Source organism: Elgaria multicarinata, chromosome 4, assembly GCF_023053635.1.
Source record: "Elgaria multicarinata webbii isolate HBS135686 ecotype San Diego chromosome 4, rElgMul1.1.pri, whole genome shotgun sequence".
NCBI lineage: Eukaryota > Metazoa > Chordata > Lepidosauria > Squamata > Anguidae > Elgaria > Elgaria multicarinata.
In genome coordinates this window covers 64109522-64135805 of record NC_086174.1, presented here as the reverse complement: position 1 = coordinate 64135805, position 26284 = coordinate 64109522, and positions in this window count along the sequence as shown.

The following is a 26284-nucleotide window of genomic DNA, read 5'->3' as shown; positions in this document are numbered from 1 at the left end:
TTCCACAACAGTTTGTTTACATTTTGGGGACATATTCACAATTTTTTAATTAAAATATTGCTTCGCAGGTGCACTTGCAGAAACTCAAAATAAAAATGAGGCGAGTGACCCTATTAATATAAGTAAGCACAAATTAACACGAAACATTAAAGTAAAAGCTTTGCTAACATTTTTATAACTGGTGAGGAGGTTAGCCTTCTATCAAATTTACCCTCAGCAGACAAATTAGTTACTGAGAATGGTTTTTGGGCCGTCTGCTAGGTCCTGTCAGTTATTTTTCTGGAACTTCCCTAGAAGGCCGCAGTTCTGAGAAATGTCACTAGAAGGCGCCAAAGGGCCAAAACTATAACTGGTGAGGAGGAGCACTCTAGCATTTTATATATAGGACTAGCTGTACCCTGCCACGCGTTGCTGTGGCTCAGTCTGGTTAAATTGAAAAGAAAGAAAAGACAAAGTGGATGTTTCTAATATGTTTAATTTCACAATGCTTGTGGATATACAATATTTTTAGTTGTTCCATTATCTGTGTAGATATAGAGATTGTCTGGTTTGCCGACTCTAGAACACGCAACATATAATTGTCCATGTGAGAAGCAATCTGTGTCTAGATCTAAACCGCACAATTCTAAAGATTGGCCCTGAGCTTTGTTGATGGTGATTGCAAACGCCAATCGAATTGGGAATTGCAATCTCTTAAATTGAAATGGCATATCTGTTGGAATCATAGGAATGCAAGGAATGAGGACATCTTCACCTTTGAAAGGTCCTGTCAAGATTGTTCCTTCTATGACGTTGCTCAGTTATTTTTTTACTGCAAGCTGCGTGCCATTGCAAAGTTTTGTGAGAGAACATGCAAATAGGAGAGGAGGCAGAGGCAGTGGATTGGCCTACTGTTTGGTTTTTTAAAAAGGATATTTTTACGGTGAGGAGGTTAGTGGAAACTCCTGGCAGTTACCTTTCTTCAGAACGTGTAACTGTCACAGGTGTGACATCTATATTCACTCAGCCAATTGTGAGAGAACATGCAAATAGGAGAGGAGGCAGAGGCAGTGGATTGGCCTGCTGTTTGGTTTTTAAAAAAGGATGTTTTTACGGTGAGGAGGTTAGTGGAAACTCCTGGCAGTTACCTTTCTTCAGAACGTGTAACTGTCACAGGTGTGACATCTATATTCACTCAGCCAATTGTGAGAGAACATGCAAATAGGAGAGGAGGCAGAGGCAGTGGATTGGCCTGCTGTTTGGTTTTTTAAAAAGGATGTTTTTACGGTGAGGAGGTTAGAGGAAACTCCTGGCAATTACCTTTCTTCAGAACGTGTAACTGTCACAGGTGTGACATCTATATTCACTCAGCCAATTGTGAGAGAACATGCAAATAGGAGAGGAGGCAGAGGCAGTGGATTGGCCTACTGGTTGGCGATGTCACAATGACCTATAAGAGCAAATAGGAGAGAACATGCAAATAGGAGAGGAGGCAGAGGCAGCGGATTGGCCTACTGGTTGGTGATGTCACAATGATCAGCAGAACTGGTTTTGAGGAGGCCTATTTCTTCGATTTTAAGACAAACCTTTGACCCCATAGAGAACATAGTTACATAACAACGCTCACGTATTCGAACGCAACGCTGTGTCAAAATTTCAAAGCAATCGGTGAAGAACTTTCAGAGATATAAAAGCATGTTTTTACGGTGAGGAGGTTACTGGAAACTCCTGGCAGTTACCTTTCTTCATAATGTGTAACTGTCACAGGTGTGACATCTATATTCACTCAGCCAATTGCGAGAGTACATGCAAATAGGAGAGGAGGCAGAGGCAGCGGATTGGCCTACTGGTTGGTGATGTCACAATGATCAGCAGGACTGGTTTTGAGGAGGCCTATTTCTTCGATTTTAAGACAAACCTTTGACCCCATAGAGAACATAGTTACATAACAACGTTCGCGTATTCGAACGCAACGCTGTGTCAAAATTTCAAAGCAATCAGTGAAGAACTTTCGGAGATATAACAACAGTAACGAACGGTCTTTTTCATTTTTATTTATATAGATAACAAACAAAGGTCAGCATTTGATCCAACCAATTGGTATAAACTGGTGTTAGAGCATTCATAGAAGCATAGAAATAGAGGAAACTAGGCCTGGTTCGTAAGTAACACTAACCCATGGCTTATTTAAAATATGGCTCATTGCCATACCCAGAGTTTGTATGGCAGATGGTTGAACAAACAATGGTTTGTTTCTCAGTTCTTGGGTTGTTTGTTTCCTTCCTCCATCACCCATTCACTCCTTGTATTCCAGATACCTTTGCAGCATTGCCATGCTGGCGTGTAAAGAGGCTGAGGTTTTTTTAAAAAACTGTTCTTCCCTGTTGCCTCTGTAGCCTGGTGAAACAACCAATGAACAAACCATGGTTCTGGGATTGCACTTAATGACAATCCATGGTTAAACAACCCTCAGTTCACAACCCAACAAAAAACCATGAGTTTTCCTCATGCGTTGTTCATGGTTAAGAAACCATAATTAACCCATTGTTCTGGGTTTGCATGGTACAACAACCCACAATTTAACAAATCTTGGTTAATTAAACCATGGTTTGTCATTATGTGCGAACCAGGTCTAAAAGTTTGTCACCTCTATTTTGGGTGGCAACTTAAGCATCACTTTAAAAGAGTAAATGCATCACCAAAAAGGAGGACAAAGACACAAATTTGCATATGCTGATTTATATGTATATGTGCAAATTTAGGCATTAGCATTATAATTCAAATAGAAATACAGTAAGGGTGTTATCAGATGAGCATTTTATCCCATGCACGCTACTGCCCATTTACGGATGTTCACATGTCCTTTAGACATCATCGTCCACCTCTCTCACACCTCCCGGTCATTTTTCCGGCACAAAATAGACCCCTTTTAATTTGATTTTTTTAAAAAAAAAAATAGAATGTGCGCAGGAAAAATGGCACACTTAAAACAGCCCCTGAATGGGCCATGTGGTCTTTGTTTACTTCCTCTTTCCTGTGTGGGAGGAAAGAGGAAGTAATGAAGGACAGAAGCGGGGGGCAAGAAACAATGGTAAGGAAATGCGATTTTCCCCCATTGATGATGCTCTAAATCTCACCAAAGTGTGAAAGACTTTGACCAGGTGACTTGTGTGCTTTCCTGTTCAGCCTGTTGTCCAGGTGCTAACTGATGATGGGTAACAATTCTTATGGTTAATTTTCTCTAAAATGGAATTATTCGGGACAGATCCTCCACAAGAGGGCACTTTCAAATAAAGGATGGACTTCTGGCATCCTTTCAAATAAAGGACTGATCAATGTAACAGAGGCCACCCTATGCCAGTTCCAAAAGCACACCACCCACTGTCCTGAATTAAGTGCCCTTCTGTTTCCATTTTATAATGTATCCATGGTGTAATCCGTTACTGGTTTTGACTTACGAAGACTGTGGTAGATTTTTTCAAAGGATCCCTTCCTCTCATGCTCCATGGAAATAAGTATGGAGAGTGCATAGCTTCTTAAAACAGAAGAATGAAAGTGTATTACATGACTCATGGCATAAACAGGGTTTGCAGGTACAAACTCTATAATGACCTTGGGGCATCTGAAACTTTCCCACACATCCAAAATACCTATACCACCAATCACTCACTAGTCAATAAAATAGAAATAAACAAACACATCTCTCATAACTGGCTTGGCAGCATGCAGAAGCAAGTTGGGCAAGTTTCACCTCCTCCCACACTTCATCTCCAGAGCTTGTTCTGGAACGAAGTGCTCTTTGGAAAAGCTGTGTTCCTGCACTGCTACAAACCCACCTATACATGGATTTGTGGGGGATAGTGAGTAGCTCCAAACAGTTTCCACATGGAGGCAGCTTTCATGCGATCCGATTTAAAATCCCCACACAGCCTGCAGCTGGCCTGCTTGTCGGCTTTCCAGCCACCTGGAAGCCATTATGGAATATCATTAGAGTGGTCATTATATGTAGGTGGGCCACTTGACCCTTGCCTGGGAAATAAAAGAAGAAATCATCACAGAGAGTCAAGAATAAACTATGGCTACTACTAGCTGGGAGATCTGCAGCTGTGATAGATGACAAGAATGGCCATCCATATCTAGGGATGAGCCATAGCTCAGAGATAGCACATATGTTTGGCATGCACAAAGTCCCAAATTCGGTCTCTGGGATTTCCTGTTAGAAATTCTCTTAGGCGGCAGGGTTGGTAAAGTTTTGATTGAGGCCCCAAAGAGCTGCTGACTGTAAACATATTGGCTTAGATCAGAGGTGGGTAATTTGTGTCACTCCAGATATTTCGGCTTATAACTCCAGTCAGGCCTAGCCAGCATGGTCAATGGTGAAAGATGATGGGAGTTTTAGGCCAAAATATCTGGAGGGCTACAAGTTGTACATCCCTGGGTTACATAGACCAATGTCCAAATTTAGTATAAGGCAGCTTCATGTCTGCCTGTGTTAAGAAAAACTGAGACAACAACATTTTATCATCCACCTGTCTGTTTATCATCAATCTATCACATTTTTAGACTGCCCAATAATCAAAGTTCTCTGCAAGATCTACAGCTAAATTAAATGATATATAAAATTGAAATAAACCAATAATAAAATGGCACAAAATAAAATCAGCAGCAGGAGAGACACAGGAGTAAAACCTAGAATAAAACCAAAGTAAAACCACCAGCAGTTTAAAACAACAACCACAACAACCATGCAAAGATCTAGAGGATTTTCAAATGGGCAGGAAATAGTGTTTCCTTACCATTGCTCCGCTTTCTGGTTCTCTTTCGCAATAGGGATAAGCAGAATCTCATGGGGAAGAAAGCAGTGACCAACGTGGCCTGTTCAGTTTAGTGGGACAGTGCCCTCTAGTGGGTGTTTTATAGCACAACATCTCCTGCACACGGCAGGAAATAGTGACAAATATCGCTATAGCTCAGAAACGTCAGGCTTGGGGGGATCTTATTTTGTGACGGAACAAAGAGCAGAAGGACCAGGAGATATGCAGGAGGATCACTGCATCGTCAAAATGACCTGCAAACATCCTTGAGTGGCCAGCCATGAGCATGCTATAAAATACTTATCTGAAGAAGCTCCTAATGTACTAAAACAATTAACAATTCCCAATTAACCCAACATTGTATCCGACCCCCTGGTTAATACAGGAAATCCAGAGCTACAGCATCTCCTATAGATGGCCTCTACTTGAAGAGTACCGCATTTGTTGTGATTACAAAATCACAGAATCATTAGAGTTGAGGGGGTATCCTTAAGGCCATCTAGACTAAATTCTGCCCATTTAGAAAATCCAGAGCCAAGGCATCTTGAACCGATGGCTTCTACACTTGAAGACCTCCAGGAGGGGAGAGCCCACCACCCCTCTAGATAGTTGATTCCCAGCTGTGGGTGGTGGCTCCAATGTCAGTGGGGCAATGAATCCATTCCATGTTTCACTCAGAACTCTAAAGGAGCTATCCAAGGTGCTTCCACACCTTGGATAGCTCCTTTAGAGTTCTGACTGAAACCAGAGCGGGTTCACTGCCCCACTGACATTGGAGCCACCAGCCTCCACTGTTGGTTCAATTGTCAAGCTTTGCTCACCTTCAAGATGTTTCTCCCAACATTAGCCAAATCTGTCCTTCTGTAGATCTAGTCCTACCCTCTGGGGCAGTAGAGAACAAATCTTTGCCCTCTCCTTTCTGACGGCCCTTCAGTTATCTGAAGAGTGCTAATATGTTTCCCCTCAGTCTTCTCTCCTCCAGGCTAAACAGCCTCACTTTTTTCATAGGACTTCATAGGACTTCTCCACTTTTGATGATCTTTGTTGCCTTCCTCTGAATCTTCCCCAATTTGTTGATGCTTTTCTTAAAGTGACGCTCCCTGAACTGGGCACAGTACTCCAGATGAAGCCAGATGAGTGCACTGCATTTTGTTCACAGTTCTGAATGCCTCCTCAACTGGGAAATGCATACAGCATGAAGATTCAACTGTGCAGAAAACTGATATGGTACAGTCCACTCGTGTGACTGCACCATCTTAATTTTCATGGAGGGAGTTGCAGGGTTGAACGCACCGCATATAAAAAACAGACCCTACCTCACAAAGAAAGGGTTACGTTCAGTAAGAGGTAATTATGACAGTAGATTATGTAAAGATTAAAACCAATAACGGAGCTTTTAACAACCTGCAATTAACCCAACATTGTAACTCCAACCCACAACCTTTATAGCTAAAGAACATAATAAACATAATCAGCTGCCCCAAATTATGCATGCATTGGTCCGTGAGATTCCAAAAGGCTGAGATTCTCAAGGACAAAGGCATGTCCTAAGCTCCAGCATCTCACTTTGTTTTCTCCAGCCATCTTTTGTGAAGTGTCATGGGAAAAATTCTAATGAGTTTCTCTATACTGCTGGAAGGAGGGCAGGGGGAGGAATCTGGCAAAGACAAGCCAGAGTTTCTATCTAATTTTTGTTTCTATCGTCAAGATATTTTCTCTATCCTACTAATTATTGTTCCCAAAATAAGAACTGGAAGTTTAAAATAGCGCGCGCACACACACGCACACACACAATTCTTTACTTTCAATTGATTCCCCCCCAGTCCCATCCCACACAGAAGCAGCTTTAAAGAGGGAGGGGGCGGCAATGAGTTATATAGCTTAATAGAGAGAGTAAATGTGCTGTCCGTGAAGTACAACTGGTTTATTAGACAGAAAAGAATGAAAACTAAAAACTTGGGCCTTGTTGGTTAAAAATCGGTTGTAGTTAATTACTCACATGGAGGTTAAAAAGGAACGTTGATGTTCAGGGCTACAGGTAAATAGGAATAACCATTTATCAAATGGTCACTTATGGCAGTGGGCATTCAAGAGTATTGGAAACCAATTGTCTGGAGAGAATTTTAACACTCTTCTGTGCCCAAAGAGAAATTCAAGGATACAGGGGGTGATGGCAATACTCTCCTCACCATGGGGGTGGTCTTATAGGGGGCTGGGAGACTTTGGGAGGTCCAGGGGCCATGTTTACTCCCCAGGCCCCTGACCCCCATGTGGGCTGCAGTCTACTGGTCGATCTGAAAAAAATAAATTTAAAACACACACCAAAATATGGTGTACAGAGCACTACAGAGCACCAGAAAGGTCAAAGCTGGCTTGTTCGCATGATTTGTGTTATCCCTTTAGGGCTCCATAGCAGCTACAGCATTCTAAAAGTGCCAAATCTAGTTTGCAAACAAGCCTTTTGTTACTCTTGTGTGCTATTTTTTAATTTAATACATGTGTAAATTGGGGGAGGGGGCTGTGAGGGAGGCAGAGGGGCTGCATGCAGCCCATGGGCTACATCTTTGCCACCCCTATGCTGTAGCTAACTATGCCCCCATGTGCACTGTGGAAAGTTACCACTTGATAGATGATTCCGCCTCTATTATTTCATGTTCTGTATCAAAAATAAACCAGACGTAATGCAGAAGATGCCTAGTTAAACACCCTCTCCCCCAGCAGGACTACTTCAGTCAAATTCAGTGACACCTATAGCCCTATGCAGGCATTCAAAAGTCTAATTTTGAAGAAGGTCCATGGAGCTACACACTCTAGTCTTGTCCCTCCAGTTGAAACTTTCCCGTGTTGAGTAGGAAGGTCTGAAGTGTGACTGTAATCACATTCGGCTGGGAATCCTGATTGTACAGGGTTCTCAATCATGAAGAAGACTGTTGCCGTGTTCAGTTGAATATGCTTATGGTCTCCCTCCAGACCCCCCTGCTCAGTGCGTGAAGATCGGGGGTGGAGGAGACAGGGTCAACATGTGCTTTCTGACCAGCGGCCCCTCCATGCTTAGTTGTTTCAACTCCTGCATAGGGCTTATGACTGTTTTAAAGTAAACAAATTAAAAAGTTGGTAGACCTGAACATGGGCCTCTTGCATCATGTGTGCTTTGGTCCTTATTCAGGGCACAGACGTGATGGTGGTCTTCCAAGCTGTGCAAGCTACTCTACTGTGTGCTGGTCCCTCCCTCCTACACACACACACACACACAATTTACAAATGGTAATGATTGCAGGTGTGATGCATTTCTTTGGCAGTCATCTTGGATCCGACTCTTTCCAGTTAGTCAATGGTGGATGGTGACTTTTGCAATTGGTGGGCAGCATTTTTTAAAGCCACATCTCTTCCTCATAACAGAACTTCCTCATACTAGGACTTGCAAGGCACTTATTATAAAGGAAAGGATGCCTTTAACCACATGTAGAGTGCCATGGTGACTGCAACACATAATCTGTTCTCTACATACTTCTATGTACCCTACAGACAGGGAGCATGATCTCCATGTGAGAGAAAATCAGCATGACTTCCAGATAAACTGAACTTCTCATTTAGAAATTAAGCCATAACATGCATCATACAAACTTTGAATTCATGTGTATGTATGTGTGTGTGAAGATTCTGACAATAATAATAACAATAATAATAATAATAATAATAATAATAATAATAAATACATCAAAGCTTTTAAAATGTCAGAGCATTACCTTCTAGTTGCAGGCAGTTCCCCTGTCCCAAAAGCACATCCAAACCTCTTAAAACCCACATCATTTATTTTCCTAAAATTGAAAGACTGAATTATTTCAGCCATATGGACATCGATAAGGGTTTAATTTGAGCTGACCCCCACAACCGCACCTTAATATGAAAAAAAAATTATTTTCAGCGCAGTAGCTCAATACTAGGAACATGCAGCAATAACCTTGACCATGGGCAGAGTACCTCTCAGCAAGGAGTTATCATGAATAGCCTCTGTATGTTTGGGATTAGGGGAAGCATATTTCAAGTTTAAATAGCTCAGTAGCAGCTAAGACTAATAAACTGAAACACACGAACACTCATGGTTGAGAAAATGATCTCAGTATCTTTTATCTTGGGGTGTTTCCAAATGGTGGTTCCTAGCAGTAATAATCCGAAGGCATTTTGCAACTATTCCATCTTTTACTGCTTACTGGATTTTCTATTGTAAGAAAAAAGACATAAGCAGCAGCAGGAAATCACAGAAGGGCTATGTGTGGAAGACACAGCTGTTTGGACCGTTTCCCCCCCCCCCCCATCAAATTAAGTGAATAAGGGCAACGGCATGATAAAAAGCATTGTCTGGTGTTCAAACTATGACCTAAACTGCACTTTATATTAAATAAGGCTACACAAATCTGTCCATTTTTGTTCTGTTCAGTTTCTCACTTTCCAACCTTAAGTTTGGTTCAAATGCATAATTGTGTACACTTCTCCAAATATACTCATTTTTTACCAAATAATTTCCCTATATGTGTTTTCGTATGTCGTTTTCACTGTTGTGTGCATTTTTTTGGTGCACATATTTCCATAGCATATGGATTTTTGCGCACACTTTCTTCCAGTGTGTGATTATTGTGTGCATTTTTAAAAGTTAAGAACTGCAGCACTGAATTCAGGAAAGTGTGAATTTCATTGTGCACTTCTGTTCCCATTGGCCCTTTTGTTCAGCAGGTGCAAATTTGGTAAACAAATGTCTCACCCATCCCCTAATATTAAATGGATATTCACGTGTGCGTGTTTTTAATAAAGCAGCTGCGAAGAGCCCTGATCAGGATTGGAACCAAAGTGCTGATGGAAATGTTAACCCATTCCCCTTTGCCATGACCCCAACAAAATCCTCCCTCCAGCTAATATTCACCCCAGGAAGAAGGAAGGAAGTGTTTAAAATGATATTGCTGTTTTTATGCTCTTGATTTTTTGCATATTTGTTTTTAATGTTCACTGTTTTAAACTTTTGTAATCTGCCCAGAGAGCTTCGGCTATGGGGTGGTATATAAATGTAATAAATAAATAAATTAGCACCAATAGTAGTTTCCCTCCTGGGGCAAATATCAGCTGGTGGTGGGAGCATATTTTCATCAGGACCATGGTCCAGGTGGAAAGGGTTTATTACCCCTCTGCAGCACTGTGTTCTCATTGTAGACAGTGCATCAATTGTGAATACACATTTAATATAATATGCAGTTTGGCCCTCAGGCAACCTGAGAAGGGAATCTGAATCAGCCACAAAATAACTCAGTCTTGTGCATCTCTCTTTGGACTACAGTCAGATAACAAGTCTGTCCTACATAGTCAGTTGCACTGGCGATGGGCTGCTTTCTGCCAGATAAAAGGCAGCTACTATGTTTATCATTGTAAGTGGCAGATGGAGGAGGAGCTAACAGGCAGCCAATTGGCAGCTAGAATTGTACCTGTAAAAGTTGGGCTTCGAAAGGGGCAGGGACAGCTTCAACAGCTTCTGGCACCACAGAATTAGCTGCTGGCAGGAACTTGTCTGTTTGGTATGACTCGCTGGATCAACTGTAGGCTCTGTTCTTCCCTGACTGAATACCAGTTTGAGATTCTGCTAAAGATTAGTTTGAAAACCAAAACAAATAAATGAAGTGATGCAGTTATCTTTAATTGTATTTCCCTCTTCTCCCTTTGAGTTTGTCACTTCCTGCTAGGCCCACAACTGGGCTAACTATCTGAGCTTGGAACCCATGGCATGGGAAACCACTACTCAGGAGGCACCTTCTTCATTTCAGAAGCCATAAAACTGCTGGCCTATTTTATAGTTCTTCCTCTTCCATTCTAAAACACAATTATTACTTCTTTGAACAAAATATATCCCTTCCTTCAAAACTTTGTATATTAACTGTATTTCTGGGACATCCCCAGAGAGGAAATATGTAGGCTGACTACTTTTCTGCTGTGTTTGGAAAAACACACACATCATTTTAGTTTCCTTCACAGGATCCTATTATTATATCATGAGGTAAAATGATTCCATGAGGTATAACTATGGTAAATGGGCAAGAAATCACATGAAATGAGAGTGATTCAGGCACGTTTCAGATTAGTATGGCTTTATGATTCAAGACAAATCAATTTGTTTCCTGTCTTTAGTTAAGTAAAGAGCTGCCTCTGAGCTGAGAATTAGTATGTGTGTGCATGTGCACACACATATGAATGTGTGTACCAAAGCAGACATTGATATAAATCCATACCTAGCAGTTGCATTCTTTTCTTCTTCTTCTCTAGAATAGCTACAGGAGGCCTAATCCAAATCAGGATCCTAGCATGGGAGTTAGGGTTTGTTTTTTTAAAGTTTCGGAATGGACCCCGTGCACTGATTCTAGAGTAAAAATGCAAGATGTAGCTGCTAGATACAGATTTAAAGTAATGTCTGTTTTGAGCCAAAGTGTGCAAGTAATGGAGAGGGAGGGGCAGGAAGAGAGGATCCGAAGCAGACAGGTTGGAGGGAAACAGTCTTTGCCAAGAAGTTTCTCTACAGAGAGATGTAAAAACCCTTCAACCTTTTGCCAGAGTTGTGTTGAAAAGAATTTTTTTAAAAAATGCACTGCATGTTACTGAATGATTTCCTAGACATTCACTTATTTTTTTCACAGTTTGAATCATATTAATTAAAAATTAAACCAGAGATTTTACTTATAAACCTGAATGCACTTATAAAAGAGTGCCTTTAAGACTTGATCCAGTCGCAAATTGGCCTGCTCTTCAGTAAGTGTGAGTTCGTACTTGGCAGCTGTGCAATGGTAGAGATAACTGAGAAAAGGTTAGGCTTTAATCTCTAGATTTGCCTTTGGCAGTTGACTTTAGGATATCTTGTTCTTTCCTCACCTGAAAAACTATGTCATGATGTCCTCTCTCAATTTGTTCTTTCCTTCTGGGGGTTTTAATGCTAGAATTATGAAAAATCATTATAATCCTCCTGTTATGTTCCTTAATGCTAACGCAATGGGTGCTTGAACAAATTATAGGCAATCCTGACTATTTCCCTGTCCCTTTTTTTTTACATTTTTAATCATTTTAATTGGCTTTCCAACCAAAAAAATGTATTTGATTCTGAACATATTAAGATGTTCAGAATCAAATACGTTTTTGTATTCAAAGGGAGGGAGGGAGAGAGAGAAAGAGAGAGAGAGAAAGAGAGATCTTTATATCAATTCCTCCATATTTCCTAGGTTCAGAATGTAAACCATGATGCATGCGCCCCTCACATGACTGCGGAATCATGCAGAGCAGCATGATTCCCTTATCCTACAGCATGGTCCCTCGCTGTCCTCCTGGCATGGTGGCCGCATATGTATCGAGTTATGCCAACCACTCCAGAGTTCATCTGCATGTACTAGAGCATCGCCAGAAATTCTGGACACTCTAGGTGACTGCCTCCATGGTTGCTGCATTTTTACCCCATAGATGACACAGGGGTTCATCAGACAAGCGTTTTATCGCCTGCTCGCTATTGCTTACTTACAGATGTGAGCACATACTTTAGATGATGATGTCCACCTCCAACTCACCTCCCACTCCATCTGCTCATTTTTCTGTAGCAAAATAGACCCTTTTAAATCCAACTTTTAAAAAAGAAACAATGGAATGGGCCACAATCTCCTGCTGTGTGCAGGAAAAGCAGCATGATTAAAATGGCCCCTGAATGGGCCATGTGGTCTTTGTTTACTTCCTCTTTCCCCCTGGGCAGAAAAAGGAAGTAATGAGGGACAAAAGTAGGGGCAAAGAACAACGGTAAGGAAACATGATTTTCCCCCGTGTGATGATGCTCACAGAAAGAGACCCAAGGGCCCCTTACCCCTACTGCAGAGGGTAGGTTCCCATGGTGGATAATTTACCAATCTGGGAGGGGGGGAACCACACCCCATGACAAGCTAACCCATTGTGGGACACTCCTGAGGACAACCCAAAGTGGGTTAGCATTACGTGTGAATGAGAGAGAGAGAGAGAGAGAAAGAGAGAAAGAGAAAGAGAGAGAGAGAGAATACTGTTATGCTTGCAACCCAGTTCTCCAAGTTGTGAGAACTCTGGAGGTTCAAGCATTGGTTTCCTTTAAATGAGGTCACTGGAAACTTAAGACATGTTGTATTATTTGCAATTAGTTCAAGTATACAGGTTGAGCGTAGATGGAAGTTCACAATTTAACAGCCCCAAATCTTCCAAAGTTCCATGTAGCTCTCTGTTTGCACATAAAGGCAGCTTTCAGTGGCAATTAATTAATTAATTAATTAACCCACAAATTACGGGTATGTGCCCCACATGTGAGCCATTTTCTGTTTCCATTAACAAACCTTGAATGCCACATTCAAGGGGTGTTAACGTAACATCTGAACCCAGAAAAATGGGGTTGATCATGAGTTAAACAACCCAAGTTAACCTAAGAACAAGCCATGGGTTAACTTGGAGTTATTTAAACCATAAACAGCCCCACGTTCTCAGGTTCAGATGGCTGAATACTAACCTTTGAATGCAGCATTTAAAGGTTGTTAACAGAAACAGGAAGCTGCTCACACATGGCTCAGGTGTGGCATGCATCCCCACAATTTGTGGGTTAATTAACACCTCTCTCTCTCTCTCTCTCTCTCTCTCTCTCTCTCTCTCTCTCTCTCTCTGTCACCCCCGCACCCTCAGCCTGCATTCTCCTTAGACCCTGTTCATGTCTGTCCCCATTTACCTTTCTTTAAACCTGCAGCTTCTTCACAGTTCTCTGCATTAGAACATTTCACAGCTGGGAGGTGGGGAAGCGATATTGCCTGGTTGGGATGATGGGTGCACATCTGGAGAGCACATGGTTGGGGAAGGCTGGGTTTTATAAGCTCCTCTGACAGATATCTGTCTCTTTTTTTTACCCTGTAAAACACTGCTATTGATGACATTGTACAACTAAAATAATAGTATTTAATATCAACAGAACAAGAACCTCCAGTAATGCTTGCTTTAACCTTTGGCCAAACAAAGCTTTAACGGCTAATTGAAACCCTAATGCTGCTCCATTTGTTGTACAAAGTCCTTGGCAGTGTTTTGAGAAATAAGCCATAAACAAAGGTTCTTATTTCAAGGATATGACTTTAATTTTACTGCTCCTTCCTGCATCCTTAAAAAAAAAGTAGTGATAAGAACCCTTTTTTGGTACAAAGTTAATAAAGAAGTGCTTTTAGTATAAACTCAGGCAATGTAAAGTTCCGATGACTATCAAGAAATCACATAATACACAGATTAGTTGGTGTGACAGTTTAGGAATAATGGGCAACAAATAGATAGGCATGTTGTTGTTCTCATTCAGAAAAAAAATGTGCTTATTTAAATGAGCTTCTACACAGCTTAGTTCTGTTCACTGCAGTGAGCAAACAATAGAAGGTAACAAGCCAAGTTACTTCTGTTTTGTAGTACACTGTGTCCTGGTTCCTCCCAAGGCCTCTGAAGTGTTTTGAATTTGGCAAGAGCCTCCCATTATTTTATGTCTATATTTTCCTGTTTCTCTTTTCCCGAAAGGGTCAGACTGCTTATGTGTTCAGTGTTGATGAATGACTGGACTGGGCCCAGCCTTTGTGTGGGACTCAGACCTTGGTTTTAACCATGCAGTCAGAGATACTAGCTAATCCTTGGCTGACTAAATGCATAGGCCAGTCTTCCCAACCTGATAATGGGAATTGTATTTCAGCATATATGGAGGATACCAGGTTGGCGAAGGCTGGGATCAGTGGAGGCTGGTGGTTCTGATACCAAGAGGGTGGTGAATCCTCACCACGTTTCAGTCAGAACTCTAAAAAGAACTATCCCTGGATCACTCCTTTAGAATTCTGACTGGTTCTGAGAAACTCAAAATGGATTCACCCACCACATTGGCATTGGAGCTACCAGCCTGGCTGGCATAGCCCACCCATAATTCTATGGGCCAGTTCATACTACATAACAGCCCATCATGGGTTAATTTACTTTTGAGGAGCTGCCATGCATGCTGGTTGCATTTTGAATATGCAACCCCCCTCCCCTACCAGGGGTTGTCGTGTCATGTGAACCCAGCTGGCAGGGATTATTTGAAGGCTAACCCTGCAACAGACTGTGGGTTATGCAAGAGTTGTTTATCTCTATGCCAGAGCTACTTGAGGACAAATTAACCCATGATGGTCTGTCATGTCATTCGAATCAGGTCATTGCACCTGAATCTGTCCTGTCACACTCTGAATGGACTTTCTTCATCCACATCCTGATTGGACAGAGTTTCTTAAATAAAACCCTAGTATTTGTCAATCCACATTTCCACATCCTGAATATGATGCAGAGTGCACCCATTTCTCCTCTCCACCCTCTCCCAATTTATCACTCAGGCCGTAGCTAGACCTAAGGTTTATCCCAGGATCATCCCGGGTTCAACCCTGCCTGAGCGCTGGATGCCCTGTGTGGCACTTAGATGAACAGGTTTGACCCCAGGACAATCCTGGGATAAACCTTAGGTCTAGCTATGGCCTCAGAGAATGAGAGAGAGAGAAGAACCAGGTGGCAGTTCAATGCATAGTCATGCACAGGAATCTGTGTCCACTAAGACCTCCTTACACTGACACCGAATGTCCACATTGCAGGCTGAGGTGAACATAGGACCAATAATGCCCTAATTACCTGAAAAGAGGACCTCTGCTTTTTTGGGTTGCTCACCATACAAGGTAGCAATGCAGAATTCTCAGTTCTAGCCCCAATGACTTCTGATCCATTGGCTTGGCCATGTTTATTGCAATCAGGGCAGTTGGGCCAAACAGTTGCCAGAGCCATGTCTGATTTCAGATGTACATGTGTGTGTCCAGATTTCACAAGGGACACCTGCACCAGCTTCCTGTTTAGCAGATATTCACCAAAGTAAGTGCACTAAACTGTCATCCATATCTACCCCTGTTTTACAGAGCTTGTATTTAGTTTATACTCATAAGTCAATCTTTGTGCTCTGTCTTCCTCGAAGGAGGATTCTGTAGCTTCAGGTGGGTGTTAAATGCCATTGGGAAGGGCCTGGGATGTGTTGGCCCTTGGAGAAGTACAAATGCTCTGAACAAGCGCCTACACGATCACAGCAGGTGGAGGGGGTGGGGCCCATAAATGTCTGTGCCAAACAGTTCAGAAACAGCTCGAGATGGATTTCCAGAATAGCTCGTGGAATAACACCACCAAATGCAAACATAGAAATTTGGCAGCCTCTCGATTCTCTTATTTGTTTGTCATGCCAAAACATGTTCATGTTATTCCTGACATTAAAATATTCAGAACTCCTTACATGCTAGGAAAGTTGTGGGTTTACAGTAGCCAAACAGGTTTGGCTGAACTCTCCCTTGCTCCCGCCCAAGGATATCTAAGCTAATCTGTCAGAAAGAAACATGTTTATTACAGACCTAACCCGACAATCTTTCTCCTTATGCATAGCAACTATGTGAATGGCAATGGGTATTGAGACAGCTTATTATTCCCCAGAGATGAAACACTCTCATACCATTCAGAGTTAATCAAATGTAAGAGCTTAAATGATTATATTATTTTTAATTAACTGCATTCAGAACAAAACCTAAGGAAAGGGAGAGCTGCCATTCCAGTAATGTCGTTACAATCTATTTTGTCTTTCAGAATTTAACTACTCCTGCCAACTTGTGTAATGTATTAACTTATTTTTTGTTGTTTTGGAGTTCAGTGCTTAGCACTGATTGATTGGGCTATTGCAAGGAGACTCCCGGGATTAATTTTTACTAGGAAATGAAATGTATTTCCTGAGTCTTCTTGAAAACTGCCCAAAGGGTGTAGTTACTCTGCTGGTTGCTTAATTTCATTTTGGGGCAGTTTTGGTATGCATTGGTTGTAGCTCATTTGGTATTTTGTGTCTGTTCTGCCAAACATGTGGGAACTAAGATATCTCTTAAGATAGTTGGGCAGGAATTATTTGATTGTCATTTTCCTAATTTGAGATGTAGAAAAAAAAGTCCCTCCAGAAAAATGTGCAGTTATGCAGTCCTGTTACAGTGAAACAATGAGATTTTGACAAACTCTTGCTGTACATTTTCACAATAAACTATGTTGAAATAGATTGGGTAGGTGCTTTATCTTTAGAGCCATGGGGAATGGATTAAACCAGTAAAGGGTCAAACAAGAGAGTATAGTTCCATGGTCCAACCCTAAGATGGCCAGTGTCCTACTTTATAGAGCACAACCCAAAGGCACTTCAGTGGCTGTGGCTGTTTACAATAGCAGAGTAATGTGTGATGCTCCTAAAAGATCTCTGATGAGCTTTACCAGTTCCACTAAGAACATTGATGAGCTCTAACCTGAAGGCATTTCAATGAACATCAAATACATGCTAATGACCAGCGGGATGTGTCAAAGGTATATATAGATATACATTCTGGAGGGCACCTGTGATGGGCTACACTATAGCTGCTTAGAACCTTCATAACCTTTGGGAGAAGAAATCAAGTAGCAATCAGCCCTGTAAGTGTAAAGTATCTTTACAAGAAAATAGCTTTGGAGCTCTCCTTGAGGCAAGCACATAGAACAGTGTGGAATTATCTGCTTTGATACTCCTGCAACTACTTCTATAATTGAGGACCCAACGACACAAACAGCTTGCTTCTATTAGTGTGTTATTATTGTGTGAGCTACTTAAGTTTCTGGTTCAATTATATTTTATGTCAGAACAGGCTAAACTTGTTGAACAAGTGGCTCACCAATATTGGCACTGGCATCCTTTATAAATAAGCTGTCACATATTCACACACATCCACTAAGCTTGTAATTCTAGCATTCACAATCTGTTAGATATTTCCAGCCCTTACTGCAATCGCCCAAATCATTATGTAGTTTTAGTTTTCTACTGACTTGGCACCTGAAGCAAAAATTTGCAGCAAAATTTGCCACCTGCCTATATGTAATGAGGATTGGGCTTTTGTTTGGGGAGAAAAAAGTCCCCCCACCACATTTCCTGTACATGTGTAATTTGGTGTTTAATTGGGGCAATTCAGCGTGCCTTTAAAGGGAATGACAAAGCTCTACCACTAAAGATCTAAAGCAGCTTTCCCCAACCTGGTGCTTGCCAGATGTCTTGGACTACAATTTCCATCACCCCACCCAGCATGATCCTTTGCTGTGCTTGCTGAGGATGATGGGTGCTCTAGTTCCACATCTGGAAGACACCAGATTGGGGAAGGCTGATCTAAGGGGGGAAACAGAGTCAAAGGACTGAAGTCTGTTCTGTTACAACTGGAAATTATTAGGGTAGTTAATATACAAGTTGAACAAATGGGACTATCATTATGTAAATTGTGGCTGCAATTTTCATAAATTACACAGGTTTCAGCCACAATTTGTGTGATTTGCACAAATTACAGCTGCGATTTGGGGAAAGTATGCAAATTACAGCCAAATATTTTTGAAATTACGTAAATTGCAGCCATAACTTGTGCAACTTTCTATTTATGGATGCATTTTGTGCAACTTTCTATTTACATAAATACAGTTTGGATAGAGCAATCCTATTTCTCCTAGACAGCATCTGGGGGCACATAGGATTTCTCAGATCCCCACCCCCTCACAGTTGGTGCAGAGAGAACTGCACTGACTGCCTCTCAATGCTCTGTAAACTGAGTGCAGAGATGGGAGAAGGAGGCAAGGCAGTGGGGTGGAGGCCAGGGCAACTGGCTTGCACTTTCTGCTATCTTTGTCCCAGCCTCCTTCCCTCCCGCTCCCCGAAGTCTTCACCTGACAGGTGAAATCACCCATTTAGCTAAAATGCAGAGGTGCCTCCCTTTTTCTGCATAGGATACTCATAAGACTCCACGTGGAGGGGCGCTTACAAATACTCAGGATGAAGCCCATTGGATTGCACCCTAAAAAATGGAAAAGCTGCGAAGTGGCCCGACTCAACACAGATCAAGGTAAATAAGCTGAGGGGCGGGGGGGGGGGCGGCAACCTGATGAAATCCCAGTGAGCTCCAGGCCCTGGACGGATTCCTCCAACATCCCTAACTTCTGCAAACCTTGGGATTCCCCTGAACTTCCTCTTTGTGCACAGATTCCAGCTTCTCCTGGCCTTGATTTGGATATGGCCACCAATGGCTCCAGCTGAGCTAATTTATACTGACCAGTGCAATACTTCCCGCTGAGTGCAAAACTGATCACCTTTGTTGACCGTTGCTGTTCTTAGTTTACATCCTTCTTGGGAATCCAAACTTTTCATGATCCCTGTTTTGTTCTGCCTCCTTGTTTAGTTCCAACACTGCATGATACAGGGCCCAACACGCCCCATGAAGGATACCACCAGTTTGACTCTGCTGTAAAGAGAAATATAGATACTTAGTATATAATAATGTAGTTTACACACACACACAGACACGTCACAGACAGACAGTAGTGATGTAGTTTACACACACACACACACACACACACACACACACACACAGTGATTGGTCAGATACATTCAGAATTGCCTTGGTATTTAAAAGGCATCCATGACCATTTATTTGGAGAACGCTCATCTGTGTTCCGAGAGTTCTCTCACAATTTGTTATGCTGTGCTTGGCAACTATGCGCTGATGGTGCCAAACGTATGTGTGTTATCACAAGAAAATATCCCCATGTCACCTTCCAAACACTTGCACAAAAGAGAGAGGTTAGTTAGGATTGAATGTTAGCAAAATTGTGTCATTGCAGTTCAGGAATTTCTCCACCATTCTACCTTCCACACACACAAGCATGAAAGATTGGGATTCTTTAGGATGAAAATACAATTGGCATACATCCATCCAAGCAGAAAAATAAGGGGATCCTGCTTCACACTGGTATGGCTTGAAATCCTTCTCCCCTCCCCCAAGACACACATATACAGGCACAAGAGTTGGAGCTCCTTTAGGATGAGAACACAACTGGCACATATCCCCTAAAAGAATGAAGCACAAGGGGATCTAATTGCACAGCCTCATGCCTTGGAATCCCTCCCCATAGCACACACATGCACACACCAGGATAGGGTAGAGGAGCCTATATTAAAAGTTCACTTGGAGTTTCTGTACATTTAAACCTCCTCCACCCCCACCCGCTGCTTTCTGCTTCATTTTTCGTTCCGGGATTGCAATCAGCACAATTACACAGGTTGGGCCACATGGTTTGGATTGAATACTTTCCATCTCCGAGTCTTCCATTCAACTCAAGTAAAACAGCGCCATCTAGTGGTGGAATATAGCACAATGCCATCTTTACATGGGGTGATTTTGTGGGTTATTTTTTATATAAAAATGCTCATTATCTCTGTGTTTTCTGACAGTGGGATAAGGTGGGGGATAGCACAGAAGACATCCTTCACAACATTATGAATCGAGCCACAAACTTCCGTGTGGTCAGTCACAAGCTGATATAAATTGTTCAGTTAGAGAATCCCTTAGTTTCACTGCAGTCAACAAAGTTCAATGCGAGTAGGAACATCTGCGTTGCAGAATCTTGTTTAACATTCTGAGCTGCAACGGTGGGGAAATTACACATCTGAGGTTTGAGGACTGAATAATTCATATATCAAACCAGGTAATTACAAACTTGGGCAGCAGCACTCTTTGAAATCCAAGTTTTCCAGTCTAACAAGTTGTGGCAGTTAGACCCAAGAACATGATTGTCTCTCACTGCTTTCTTACTCGCCACCACATTTGATCAGCTATTATCAATTCCTGTAAAACAAGTGTGCCTATTTTTATTTGACAATTGTCACAGGGTGTCGAAAACAGGCTGAGAAAAGCCGTGGAAGGAAGGGGAGTAATTCCAGTCCGAATGCTCTGACCAGGGGGGGGATCTATACTACTGCTTTTAAAGCACTTTAAAGAACTTTGAAAACGTTTTGAAACCTGTATATGCAGTGTGTCCTGGGCTCCAACAGTTGTCAAAACTGTTATAAAGCGCTTTAAAGCAGTAGTGTAGATCCCCCCCCCCCATCATAGACATATATAGTTCTTATCAATGAAGACAAAAGGAAGCTGGAGTTAAGGCTCAACCCTGTGCAGGTTGGCTGGCTGGGGAATGCTGAGAGTTGTAGGACTTTTTTCAGTCTAAACCTGCGTAGGATTGCACCCATATAGACACTCACATACAATGCCCAGGCCTGAAAAGGCAGCATTTGTAGCTAGAATGCCCAGATACCCCCTTTTTTATAGGCTGCCCTTTATATTAAAGGGGGACACTTAGTTTTGAACATCACAGATCTATAAAATGGAATTAATGCCTGTTATCACAAATGCTGTGTAATCAAAGAGTCCTTTGACCCACTCTCCAGGCAGGGAGGGAGAGAGAGAGAGAGAGGCCAGTTCTCCAGAATTCTATGTGTTTGTCACCCTCAGGATGTAACAGACCACTTGGCTTTTGCAGAAGGAGGGAGAGAAGTGGCCACTGTCTTGGAAATTCATTCTCTCCCCCAATTTAGGAAGGTTGGCCCAGGCGGGAGAATTCCTGCAAAGGATGAGGGAAGCAACATGGGCAGCAGAGAGGTAATTAAGGCTGCACTTCTATGTATACTTGGAACTAGGGAGTAAATCCTAACTGGAGCATGTAACCTGCACTTCATTTTGCTTTCTGTAACCAATACACTCCGTTATTAGCTCGACTTCAGGCTTTTTTGTTTGGAGGTTTGTACGACCTCCTTACAGAGAAAGCTCTGCACATTTTGAGGGGAAATATCCCCTGATTCTGGCTAATGGCATGCCTTTTCTCCATGAGTATTAGAGCCTTGTTTGCTTTATTGTGAACCGCCCAGAGAGCTCCGGCTATTGGGCGGTATAGAATGTAATAAATAAACAAATAAATAATAAATTATTGGTTTTAAGCAATCTTGCACATTCTTATGCAATCACCAGTTTATTCTGCTAATTGCTCACAAGCACCCTCTGCTAATTTCTTGGGAAGGGTGAGAAGGAAGGCGGCTCTTTCTGGGCTTGTACACAACTGTGTCCCCATCACAAGTCCCATGGAGATGTCATAAGGTTCTCCCTATCATCTGCTTTATACTGCTCAAAGCAGTGGAGGCTAGTGACTTCGATATCAGTGAGGCAGTGAATTTACTCCAGGTTTTAGTCAGAGCCAATCAGAAATCTAAAGAAGCTGTCCCAAGATGCAAAGAACCTGACTGGTTCTGACTGAAACCTGGAGCAGATTCATCACCTCACTGACATTAGAGCCACTGGCTCAAAGGTGCTCATTATTATATTGGTACATGGCTGCGATTTGCTGGTTTAGTGTCTGTCAGATCTATAAACAAGAAAGCTGCACTTGATCCAAGAACACACACAAGAGGAAAGTATCTACAGGAGCTACACATGCTTTAGATGGCTGTATTTTTATGTTACCTAACACACTTTAATCAATATGGTTTTTTCATCAAGGATATATTACTTCTGCTACTCCTTTCATATATAATGGATGATCTTTCTGCTTCTGAGAAAGATATAGAAATATAACCCATTTCTTATGAAAGGAGTGGCTGAAGTCAAATAACCTTGATAAAGAGCAACACTTCAGACATGCTGCGTAAATATTCTTTTAAAAATCAATTTGCTTCAGCCCCTGTGGACACACAATGGTGAGAGGTAAAAGCACATGAAGTTCAATAACAGAACAATGAGAAATAAAGGTTGCCCCTTCTCCCTCTTGTATCAACAAACTTGCAAAAATGTATTAATACAAGCTACAGTGAGCACTATAGAATAGATTAGTCACCAAGACGTTAGCTGAATGCAGTCTTCGACATGACATCTTTAGCACTTCCACAAAACTTCTTTCTTTTTCCCCCCTTTTTTTCACACTGGCTACCTTTGATTCTCCTTTTCTGTTAAAGTACTAGTCACACTCACAGAATGGAACAGCCTCTACCTTCCATTAGCCTCAGTGGGGACTAATGGAATGCACTTAATTCCAGCAGTTGCTTCTTGATGATTGCCAAGTTAATCCAAACGCTGATGATTCAAACATCATCCAAAAGCAAGGCTTTTCTTGTGCAATCATCCTGCCCCAAACAGAGAATTTTACAAGGGGTCCAGACAACAAACTCTCCCATTTGTAACCCTCTGGTGCTTCCCCATGGCTTTTTCCAGTCTTTCTTCTTTTCACAAAACAATCAATTAAGGAGGGAAAGAAGGAATTGCTGCACAATGCCTTTTGATAAGTACTATTTAGAGCTGTCTGTCTGGAAGCATCCTTGTGTTGCTTTTGAGGTTCAGGTGGAGGACAACGGCAATTTCTTTCTTAGCTATGCATGTCATTTGAAATACTGTATTGGTAGTAATAACCTCCACAATGCTCAAGAATAAGCAGCAACAGTCAGAAAGCAAGGGAAATGTGCTATAATGATCTCATGCGTGTTTTCTGCCCTGGAGAGTTTAAACTGGCTCAACTAACATTCTTTTCTCACCTACTCTTATGCATCAAAATGTCTTACCCTGACCTAACTCTGGAGGTATCTGATGCTTGGTTAGTGGGCAGATCTCCAGCAGTATGTTACACTCAATAGCAACAGGGATTGACGGCTGTTTACTGGACCCAATCAATTGCCTTTACCATCAGCTTGATAACACAGAATTGGCTTGGCAAAGACAGCAACTTCTGAACACTTCCATCAAAGAAGAATCTTCGTCCTACCCCGATGGAAAGTCTAGGTATACAGAAGCATCCACCCAGAGGATGAGACTTTGACCTCAGGCATGTAATTTGTGTCTTGCCTTCAGTATTTATTTATTTATTTATTTATTTATTTATTGCTCCACATCTAAACAGATTCCAGAGTGGTGACCAATAAAAAATATTTAAAAAGATAAAAGAAATAAAACACATTACAAACTGTTATTTTTTAAAAAATAGAATACCGATAAAAACTGTGGCTGGTCAGTCAAAGAAAGCTTCCTGCAATAAAGCTGTCTTCAGGAGGTGCTGGAAACAACACAGTGCTGGCACCTGCCTGAACTCCAGAGGCAGGGAGTTTCATAGAAAGGGCGCCACCACATTGAAGTCTCTTCTCCAATCAGGCCATAGGTCCATGCGGAGCCACAAGGAGCATGCCCTCTGATGACCTCAGTGACTGGGGAGGTTGATAAGGGAGAATGCGCTTCCTCAGGTATCCTGATCCTATGTTTTTTAGGGCTTTATATACTAGTTCCAAAACCTTAAACCTGTCCTGGTAGCAAATAGGGAGTTAATGTAGTTTCCTCAGCAAAAGAGTTGAATGCTCATTTTTAAATCTGAGTAATAGTGTTTTTGTCTAGTATGTACCCAATGACCCTAGATTTCAGCAACTAATCCACCCTGTGTCTGTCATGACAGAAATGGACTAGAACTGCCTTCTGCAATCTGGTGCCCTCCAAATGGTTGGCTGGGGATGCTAGGAGTTGTAGTCCAACACATATGAAAGGCTCCAGGTTGGGGAAGCTGGACTAGGATGTCACAGAGTTGATGGAACAAAGACTACCAAATAAGGATCTGTCATGGAAATCATTGTTAAAGCACTAGGGCTGTGCAAAGCCCCCAATTTGACTTGGAGGCCTATTTGGAGCTTCCGTATAGGCCCCAATTAAATTTGAGGCATCTCAGCACTGCCTCAACCCACTTCAGATTCCGTTCCAAATCTGAAGGAGGCCAGGTATTGCAGTTCCTGAGCGCGAGGCCAACCCAGAGTGCATTAGACTCCTCTAATGCCACCTCTCCCCTCCTACCCATCTGCAGGACTTACCTGAAGCCTTTGTGCATGCTGGTGAGCTGCCCATCCACTATGAGAGCCACTCTGGCCTGCAATAGGTCTACTGTAGTAAACTGTAGTGGCTATTTCCACATGGAGGCTTCAGGTAAATCCCAAGGGTGGGTGAGAGGGGAGGGGGTCAATGGCTGGCCATTGGGATAAATTAGTCTGAAGTGCTTTGTCTGCTTTGGACTGAGGGGCCCAATCTGGTCCCAAACCGGATTCAGGCCGAGGCAGGCTGAATCAGCTCGCTTTGACTCAGATTTTGAGTTCAAGGCTGAGGGGAAGCACATCCCTACTAAACACCTATTGATGGCGTTGTGGATATATGACATCCAGCTTTACAGTTCAAGCGACATATGGACTGGAGCATTCTACAATTATAATTGCAATGGGTGAATATAAACAGCTATATACTACCAAGGGGTAGCATGCCACTATTCACGTACATGCCATGCATCAGGAACATTTGCCTACATCAGGGGTGAAGAACCTCTTTCAGCTGGAGGGTCAAATTCCAGAGAAGCTCTTGAGGGCCACAATCCAGTGGTGCATGGAGGCAAGGGCAAAAGGGGCAGGGCTAAAAGACAAACACAAAACCCTGCAACATATTTTAGCTTAAAACTCTTCCTGTCAGTTACTAAGCCTTCTGGAGGGGTCCTCTGCAGGGCTGGAATTGGCCCTGGGCCTGAGGTTGTGCACCCCTGGCCTACATGGTGAGGAGAATGTTACCATGTCTCTGCTACTGATCAGAAACTCAAGAAAGTGGGGGCATAGCAACATTCTCCTCATGTGAGCATATACTTCACATGACCAATGCCTCTCTTTTGGTTGTGTGTGTACTGTGGTAAGTACACTGTGTGTATCTACTTTGTTTCTGAGTTTAATTTATTGTAATTTTATGCTGAGCCTGGAAGTCATGCTCTGCCACAAAAGCCTGGAGTTCCTTTTGTGGCAGAGTAGACAACAGCTACATTTTATAAGTAAACAGATATCTGTCTCCATGCAGGAAGAATAATGGTCCTGTGCTAAGCTTGTGATTCCCCCTTTCTGTGGAAACTAGGGTGGGAAAATTGTCATCAAAAGATATTTGAAGATATTACTAAATTCCGGGTGTGTCATATGTCTCTTCTTGGAATCACCAGCTGCTTGAGAGAAATTTTTATATTAACTCTAGAGGATGAAAAAGGAGCTGAAAATGTCTAGGTCTTTGTTATCCAGGTCAGATACCAAAAGTAAAACGAATCTGAGAATGTTGCCTGACAATCCACATCAAAGGCATCTAGTTAATAGCAGAAAATTATGAAACTCTAATAATGTGTTTGTAGAACTGTTTCTTGTGTAAGGAAGGGTTTGGCTCATTGGAATTTGGCACTCAGCAAATAGAAAGTATAATCATGGTAGTTGAGAGGAAGCAGTTGGATGAAAATGGATAAGAGAAAGAAAGGGGTAAGGATGGACAGGTGAATTTGGGAAGGGAGTTGTCACAGAACTGAGGTTGAAGATGTTCAAGGCTTACAAGCAGAAGGACATTGACTCTGAGCAGAAGTGCTTCTTGGAAAGGTATATGGAAGGGAGAGCTCCCCAACTCAGGGCCAGCATGAAGAGAAGGCATGACTGGGCACTTCCTAAGAGCCCACACCCCAAGGGGGACCCACTGAGAGTTGCTCTTCCTCTTCACCATGACAACCTG